The sequence below is a fragment of the Alexandromys fortis genome, unplaced genomic scaffold (assembly GCF_014885135.2).
Source record: "Alexandromys fortis isolate MF-2015 unplaced genomic scaffold, M_Fortis_MF-2015_v1.1 scaffold_105, whole genome shotgun sequence".
NCBI lineage: Eukaryota > Metazoa > Chordata > Mammalia > Rodentia > Cricetidae > Alexandromys > Alexandromys fortis.
Window position 1 is genome coordinate 5,420,882 of NW_026068011.1, and position 9,075 is coordinate 5,429,956.

Below are 9,075 nucleotides of genomic sequence, written 5' to 3' on the forward strand. Positions count from 1 at the left end.
TACCTCTTTAATACAGTTTCACAATTAATTCTATTTTTGTAAGTTTATTCTATAATTAACCCATGGTTGGAAACATACTCATAAGTTTTTCATGTTTTTTTTAATAGTGAGATGAGATGACTGAGTGGATTTCTCACCATAGATTGCTAACTGCCAATCACTTTCTCTGTAAGTTAGAAGAGAATAAGATCACCAGTTTCCTTTTTGAGAAATTGGTGAGATAAGACACATAACAACACAGTGCCTGAAATATAAGAAATTATTAATCATGTAGCTATTAATAGATGGAGATTAACTTTTTGGAACCAATCCTCTGACAGGATTCTATAGATAGATAGATAGATAGATAGATAGATAGATAGATAGATAGATAGATAGATAGATATAATCAATTTTTTCTTACTCTCCCCTTCCTCCTCCAGCTTCCCTCTCCTTCCTTTTCCCTCCTCCATTCTTTTCTCCTTTTCCCCTTTCTGGTTTATACAGACTCAGTCTTGTTCTGTAGGCCTGGCTTGTTCAGACTTGAAAAAAAAATCTTGCTTCCTTGACCTCCCAAGTCTTTGAATTATAGGCATATGGCTTCCATATCTAACATATTTTTGTCCTTGTATTTAATAAAAAAATTAAATGCTTTTGGAAAAATAAGCAAAATAGTCACTCTACTGTTCCTAATAATTGTTTCATATCATACTTCTGTTAATTCAATTGCCTTATACATAATAGTCAAGTGCTATGAATCTAGAGAGGCTGGCCATTTTGTAGTAGTTAATTAGATCATTGTAGCAAGAACAATTAAATTTCCTCACTTTCTCGTATAGCATAAAGCTGGTCTTTTCATAATATCAGTTGAATTACTTAAACCTTGCACTCTGACATACTTATCCTCTATAACCATATATGGAAGAACAAACAGTTTTTTTTTCTTATTTTACTGAGAAAGAAATTTGTAATGAAAGTGTAAAAACAAAATGAAACAAGATGATCCAAATAAACTTGAGTAGGTAGGGAGGCTAGAGTGAATCTGGGTATAAAGGAAGACAGTGAATGTGATCAAAATCCACTTAGGAATTCTTGAAAAACTACTAAGGTAGAAAAAGGGGGAAAATAAATGTCTGTGTTTGCAATGGATATAACAGATTTTTCATTTTAATTTCTTCTTTGTGATATAAAAGAGAGTGATTTTATAACCAGTTCCACCACACTATTCATTTAAACTACCTCAAGGAAATATATGTTACTAAATTCAAAGGATTTTAAATGAGGAATTTCAAATATCTTATTACAATTAAAGCCTATCTTCTTATTTGTGTTTCAGTATGTGAAAGAAATTCTTGTTTTATACCTGTATCATCTTATTATATCATAATATATTTCTCAGTGTCTGATAATCATGTGTAAAAGTTCACCCTTTTTCATTGACTACTGCATGCTTTATACCCTAATGTTTTCACCTGCTATTTTTTTTGGTTGAGAAAACTCAGCCTGTACCATCACAGAAGAAAATGGTAGAAAACACTAGAAGCACTATTCAGTGATAAGGTCCTGATTTCTAGGAAATTCAAGGATGGATTAAGACTCCACAAAATTTGGTCCTTTAATAGCCAAGACATATCTTAGGTACAGAAAACAGCATATGGTTAGTGGAAAAGATAGGCCCAGGGTGGTGCCAGAGAGGATGACAAAATTTGAGGACAAATAGGGAATATGTTCATGCTTGGTTCACCAGAAACAAGACATTGAGTTGGAGATGGTATATCAATTCCTGTGCAAACAGATTGGCTGCATATTGGAATGAGAGCTGCTAAGTTAGCATCAAGAGCATCATACTGTCAAAGCTGCAATGATGGATGCAGTACCAACATGCTGCACCCAAAGAAAATGAATGACGTGTGTAAGTCATTCCTAGAGTACACAACAAATCTTGATTTAGCTGCTTGACTGCTAGCCACCAAGCATGGGCACTGGAAACCAAAATTCAAGTTCTCTACAAAAGCAAGAAGTGCCCTTAACAACTAAGCAATATCTTCCTACTTTGAATTTGGATTTCTACTAAAAATTTCAAACAACAAAAATGAATCGTGTACCTATATTATACTAAATTTCTATTTTTGAGCTTATATTCACACTTCTTTTCAGAGAACACAAGTTATAACTTCTGTGTAATTTTCACATGTACTTCAGAGTTTCAATATAATACCATCAGCTTTTTATTTTTTCCAATATACATTTGGCCTCTCTTACTAACTCAAAGTCTATGATCATTCTAATGTTTAGTTATAGACAAAATTATTTGATCTTTTTCTTATTAAAGTTTTTTTTTTTAATTTTCTTTGGATTTCTACAACTTGCTACAGATTTCTACCTTATTTCATAGATGTAATTTATCTTCATTTATATTCCACAAAATCTGTGTTTACAATTTGAGAAGGCAAATCAATAATGAAAAATATTCATTAATATGTTTCATTGTTCCCCATTCCAGTGCCATGGTGCATCCCCTTCCCCTGAAATGGCCTTAGTTTATATATTGAATTTCCAGTAATTTTTTCTGTAATAACATTTTTTTTCTCTATATGAACTGATTTCTTTTCCACTATAGGCATTATTTTTCTCAGCATGCTTTTTTTTTTTAAGTTCCAGTTTCCCTTAAAGGGGCTTCAAGTAACATTACACAGAATGATCTAGTTATAGTTATGTATTTAGGAATATATATTTGTATACACATATATACACAGATATGGGGGTTTGAAGAAGGACAGGGGACAGGGAAATAATGTAATTATATTATATTCTCCAAAAGTAAAAGACATCATAATTTTCAGAAGGGTGAGGGCTGGAGAGATGGCTTATTAGTAAGAGCATTGGCTGCTCTTCCAGAAGATTCAAGTCCTGTTCCTAGCATCCACATTGGGGTCCTCACAACTGTTTGTAATTCAACTCAGGAGGATCCGATGACACCATCTTTTGGCCTCCATTGGCAGGCACACATAGACACACAGACACTGACACACGAGGGAGAGAGAGAGAGAGAGAGAGAGAGAGAGAGAGAGAGAGAGAGAGAGAGAGAGAGAGGAGCTATATGGGGGAGAAGAGAGAAAGAGAAATCTACCTTTTAGAATCTTTACAACCTCTGCATTCATATTGTATGCATTCATATTTATGGTAACTGTTGGATGATGGTCCTAGGGCTTCAATCCTGTTGTCAGTTAGCTCTGCCATTGGACTCTCCATCAAGCAAATTATTTCGTCTTCTTTTGTATAACTTCATACAATGAACTGTTTAGTGAGTGCTATGAACCAGGTATGCCCTCTGAACTGACTTCACGGGATCTGTCTTCGAAGGGTGTGCATTCCTTTCTAAAAAGCCTCCTGATATCACTCTCCTAGGACAAATTGTTGAATCTTACGTTTTATGGAGTATTTTGTATTTGCATGGTTACCATGGGCTTATTCTTATGTCTAGTATCTGTGCAAATGTTAAAAATTCAGTGTTTTGGGGACCATCTGTCTCTTTACCAGCAAAAGACAAAAAAGGAAAAAAAAGATGGGCTATTTCTGGTCACCTTAAATCTAAATGTTGAGAGTTATTTTGATGTTGCTGTTGTTCTTCCCATATCTTTTTTTTTTCCCTTAGGAACAACCTAGCATTCCCAAGGCATCTGGATTCTGTCAGTTGTTTGAGTTCTTAGTTACTAAGAAATATATTTGCCTTTAATGGTCTCTTGAGGTTAATTCTTTGTTCCCCTGTGCAATTTTCATTCACAAATTATTTACATTTACCTGTAACATATTAACTTTCCTTACGATCTCAGATGCATATGTAAACATTAGTTATGGTTAACTGACTTAACGTCTTTTCTTATGACCTTAGACATTACATTAATTTTCATTTTGAAAATGTACAGTGCAAAGTGTTAATGTCCCTCCCTGTGGAAGATCTTTAAACTCACTCTTTCGAATTGCAGGCAATAACTTTAATAGTGCTATCAAATAAATTGGTTAGTGTTTTTTAATATGGGGAAATAAACTAGTTAAATGATCTTACTTATCCCAGAGTGCCAGTTCTACTCACTGTTGCCAACTCGTGGAAGAATCTCGATCCTTTCTTTATAATGACTGAGATGAATTATGGTAAAATACCACATCTTTCTTTGCAGGAGAGATTCTAGTTACAGCTTGGCTAATAACAGATGGCATTATTTTAACACAGAGAATTGCTGAGTGAGTCACTGGCTCTCTCTGAAGAGAGCAACAGCCTGAGCATGTTGGCTCATATGAGACACTGGTGATTGGAATTATAAAATGAGACAGGAAAGAGTATGGGCTACAGCCAGGTGCTTGAAAGATCTTTAATGCCAGGCACTCTGTAAAGGTTACGGAAGTCCCATGGAGAGAAAAATGATGAGAAAATAAGATATTTTATTTTAAAAATCTATTATGGTTACAATATTTGGATCTCGGTGGTGAAAATTCTAGAATAAAATGATAAATAATGCATTCCAGTTCAGAAAATAATTCTCATATGTTTAATCCCTTCTGTTGGGAATACTGACTGTACCTTTACAACGTGCTCAGAATCTGCCTCTCTTTTAATGATTACCATCTTCATTGGTATTTTCTAAGAAACATTACTGCCTTGGAGAATTATTAGGAAAGCTTTCCAATGGCCTTGTTGCAAACACTGGTGTCCAGACTCATTACTAATTTATCTGTTACTGGATTTTTATTTTGGTTTAGATTCAGTTCCATATCCATAAAATATAGAATATTATAAAGAACTGCCATGTATCTATCATAGGCTGTAACAATTCTTCACAGTGTGTTACATATATTCTAACCATTTTTCTTTCCTCAGTATTCTAATAATTCTTAAAAATTTGAACAGGTATTGGGAATGCAACTCGTGTTAACCAAGATTGCACTGTCTCTGGATTTCACTGCTAGTATTTCATAATTACAGTGTATACCTCCAATCGGCATTTGAGAAGTGGAGGCCGGAGAATCTGAAGTTTGGAGATCATTTTTAGCATTATAGTAAAATTCTGTCACCAAAACCAAAACAAGCAAAATATAAAACAAAAGCTGAAACAGACAAGTTACATTAAGTTGACATTACACTTTTTATGCGAACCTTCCTTTTCCACTCACATTTGCTTTATTTTTAATTTTTATTAATGTTTTATTAATTAAATTATTAATGTTTAAATACTTATTTACTGCTATTTAAATTGTCTCTGTGCACATGCATACCAAATGTCTTCTATAGAATAGGTTTGTCATAGTTGGGCGGTGGTGGCACACACCTTTAATCCCAGCACATACACACACACACACACACACACACACACACACACACACACACACACACTTATTAACCAAATTATTCAGTGATAAATTTGTTTGCCCTTGGCTGGAAAATGGCAGTTATTGGATAATTTCAAACATACTCTAAGAGATTAAGCAATTATTCAGACAGACTGGAGATGAGGAGGTAGCATTTGTACTGAGTCTGACTGATGAGCAGGAAGCATGTGGAAATGTGGGAATAGAAAGAAATATTCAATCAGGAAGAACAACCTGGAAGGATGTCCTGAGATGGGAATCAGTGACATAAATTCAAATGACAGAAAGGAAGCCATGAAGTTTTCTTATGGTAAATGATGCTAAGTAGATAAGGAAAGATAAGTCTGAAAGGTACATTGGGACATTGTAGATAATGGGTTGCATTTTTTTTTTTTTTTTTGCCATGATAAAAAACTGCTAGAAGGTTTTACAGCAGGGGACTCATCTAATCTGACTCAGATTGGAAGTTGTGTAGGAAAGGAGGGGTGAGGGTAAGAGTGGACGCTGAGAGACCCTTTAAAACCAAATCAGCAGATTGATGACTTCACCTAAAGCTCCATAGGTGGAATAGAGACGATCACATTCCTAGATCACCAGATGCCATTTTGAGTCAATTTAAATGTTACCCATAGATGTGGGCAGCAACTTGTAGTGGCCACCACCCAGGAATAAGGAGGTCCAAGAGGAAAGTTTTGGTTTTTACCTTCTTTTTGTCAATACTTTTTGGTGAGGCCCTGTTGTTTGTGGTGAAGCTCCTTCAGTGATTGATGCTAATATCCTCTGCTGACATCAGAACCCAGCTTCAATGACTTCTTGATATCAAAGGCCACTGCTTCTCCAGGAATGTTGCAGGACCTGGATAAAAGATGAGGACTGCTAGTGTGGGAAGTCTTCTGTATATGTGTTGCTTTTATTGGTTAATAAAGAAACTGTTTTTAGTCAATGGCTTAACAGAATATAGACAGGCTGGAGGAGATATATAGAGAAATTGCAGGCAGAGTCACTAACACATTGTAGCAGCCAGAGGGGAAAGACCCGAGCTGATTGCTGAACCTTTCTGGTAGGCCACAAGCCTTGTAATAAAATATAAAATAATAGATATGGACTAACCAAAGATATAAGAGCTAGCTAGCAGTATGCATAAATGATTGGCCAAGCAATGATTTAAATAATATAGTTTCTGAGTGATTATTTCGTAATCTGGGCAGCCAGGAATGAACAAGCAGCCTCCAACTACGGATTGCTGAAGCACTCTACCTTGTAGATTGAGCAATTACCAGGTTCTTTACCCCTCCTCTACTGTGACAATAATGGAATGTTGGATTTACACAGACCATGTAGGTAGGCTCAGAAATTCCCTTTTACATACATGAGAATATTAATGAGCAAGAGTTATCACCCTATTTCCTGTTGTTCCAAAAGACTTTAAAGTTTCTCCAAAGCATGGAGTACCTGACCTAGCTCTCTAGGTAACCAGAGGTAGAGCGACATAAGAACTTTAATTTTACCAATGTTCCAGGTATCCTGAAATATTTAACTTTAATTTATTATTCTTAATATAAGTAGAACTAAGAATTGACTTGCAACTCTTTTTGGTGCAAAACTCTTTACTGGAGTATCTTTGATCACATTTTCAATAATAATGTTATGTTGTTTTCTATCTTTTTTTATCTCCAAATATTAATTTCTTTTCTTTGTCTTTATTTTTTTTGGGGGCATTAATAGTGTTTTGCTTGCCTTTTTAAAATTTTGCCAGGTTTGATAATTGTTATGGAAAATAAGTTAAAACTAGGAAAAGAATAAATAAAAAGCATAATAATCCCAAAATTGACTAGAGTGTATTAGAAATTAAATTTTTATGCTCCATGATAACATTGTTATCAACCTCTATTCAATTCAACATATACTGTAAACTTTAAAATGTTATGTTTATGATACATTCTTAATTATAAGTTGTTGAATAAATGACTTGGAAATTTTTAGTTTTTAATCTTTACTGTCAATTTTTTTTTCCAAGAAGCTATGTCGAATTCTAAATCAGACTTTGAGATGTTGAGATCCCAGAATGTGTTATTAATTATTTTACATGATTGTAATTCTTATGGCTATACAATAGTGCTAGTACAATGCAATTAACTAACTATATTGAACATTTACATATTTATTTATAATAATAATAATGTATTTTAATAATTATATTGAACACTTTCAAAAATATTTTTGTCACTATTAAATTTTGCTTAAGAGATATATGATTTTATTCTTGTCCACTTAGATTATACTCTTTTCTTAATAAATTGCATTGACAAAACATTTAATTTAAACTATTTTGTCAATTTAATTAATATACCATTTTTAATTTAATATTTTGCTTTTAAATACATGATTTGCCTTAGTTAAATCTTTCTTCCTTTTCTCTACTATAATTCTTGTATTTTGAAATGATTGAGATAATTGGCAGAGGAAAAGAAACAGACAAGGAGACATAATAGTCCAGATTGCTGCAGTACAAGATATAAAGTTATAATACCACATCATGGAAGTTATCATTGTCTCATTTGTAAGTTTAAATTAGTACATTATAATATTTGTACAAGAAAGAAAATTTAATGAGCTTAATGTCATTTGTTTACTAGTTTTCTAAACCTCATAGTTATTGAGTAAGATCAAAGTCAAGGTTAATTCCTTATCACCTGCTGTCTTGAAATTCTCTATGAAGTTTGGGGAATGAGGGCAAAAAACTTTAATTTGGAGGAACTGTTCATTAGATAGTGGTAATCAACTTCTATTGGCATGGATTTTCAGAGACTGTGACAATCAATAAATGTATATTTGTTGTTGCTGTTATTACTGGAACTAAATGTCTTTGGTTACAAATGACTTGTCCTGAAAATCATATATACATGATTAAATATAAAAAATCATAACTTACTAATTCCTCACTGGGTCCCATCTTTGTACAACAAACATGTTAACACAAAACAAAATTATTATTTTTGAAGTTTTATAACATAAAAGTCAATTATGATAGCTAAAATATTTATAGAAGGTACAAACTACAGCAATCACACTTAGAAATACTGCCATCGACTTCTGTTAATTATTTTTTTAACTTTCATAGAGATAACCAATGAACCTTCAATATTTTTCTCTCAGCTATTAAATACTGTCATTATAACTTCTTTCATGAAGGTGTTTTCTTTCTTTTGTTTAATATAGATGAACTATCAAGGGAAAATAAAAAAGATATAGTAGCTTAGATATAAGCTGAACTTTAAATGAATGCTTTTTAGACTCTTTATTTGTTGTGTAGCATTTTCCTAATCTATGGTATATTGAGACTTAGGAAGATCTAAAGTGGTTCTCATTACCTATTTGGAAGTTTCGGTAAGTCTTTGAAGCTGATCAGATGGACAGAGCCATTCCCTCATCAAGGCTGAAGAATCAGTAAATGATGTGGATGAGGCAGATCAGCCAAGATGCCTAGAAAAACCCTCTAACCTGTCAAGCTTCATGAAAATCATACAGTGAGCTCCAGAGTTGTGGCTTTCGTAAGGTTTCACCAATGTTAGGTGACCTTTTGGAGCTGTCATTGCATCATTTCTGCACCTGTGGTAACCCTTGTTCACACTCCTGAAATAACCTCGGCCAAAATCACTGCTTTACCAAATTGGACTTTGTTTGCTAAATTTCTTTGGTCTGCCATGTTTTATCTGTTGGCAGCAGATATAT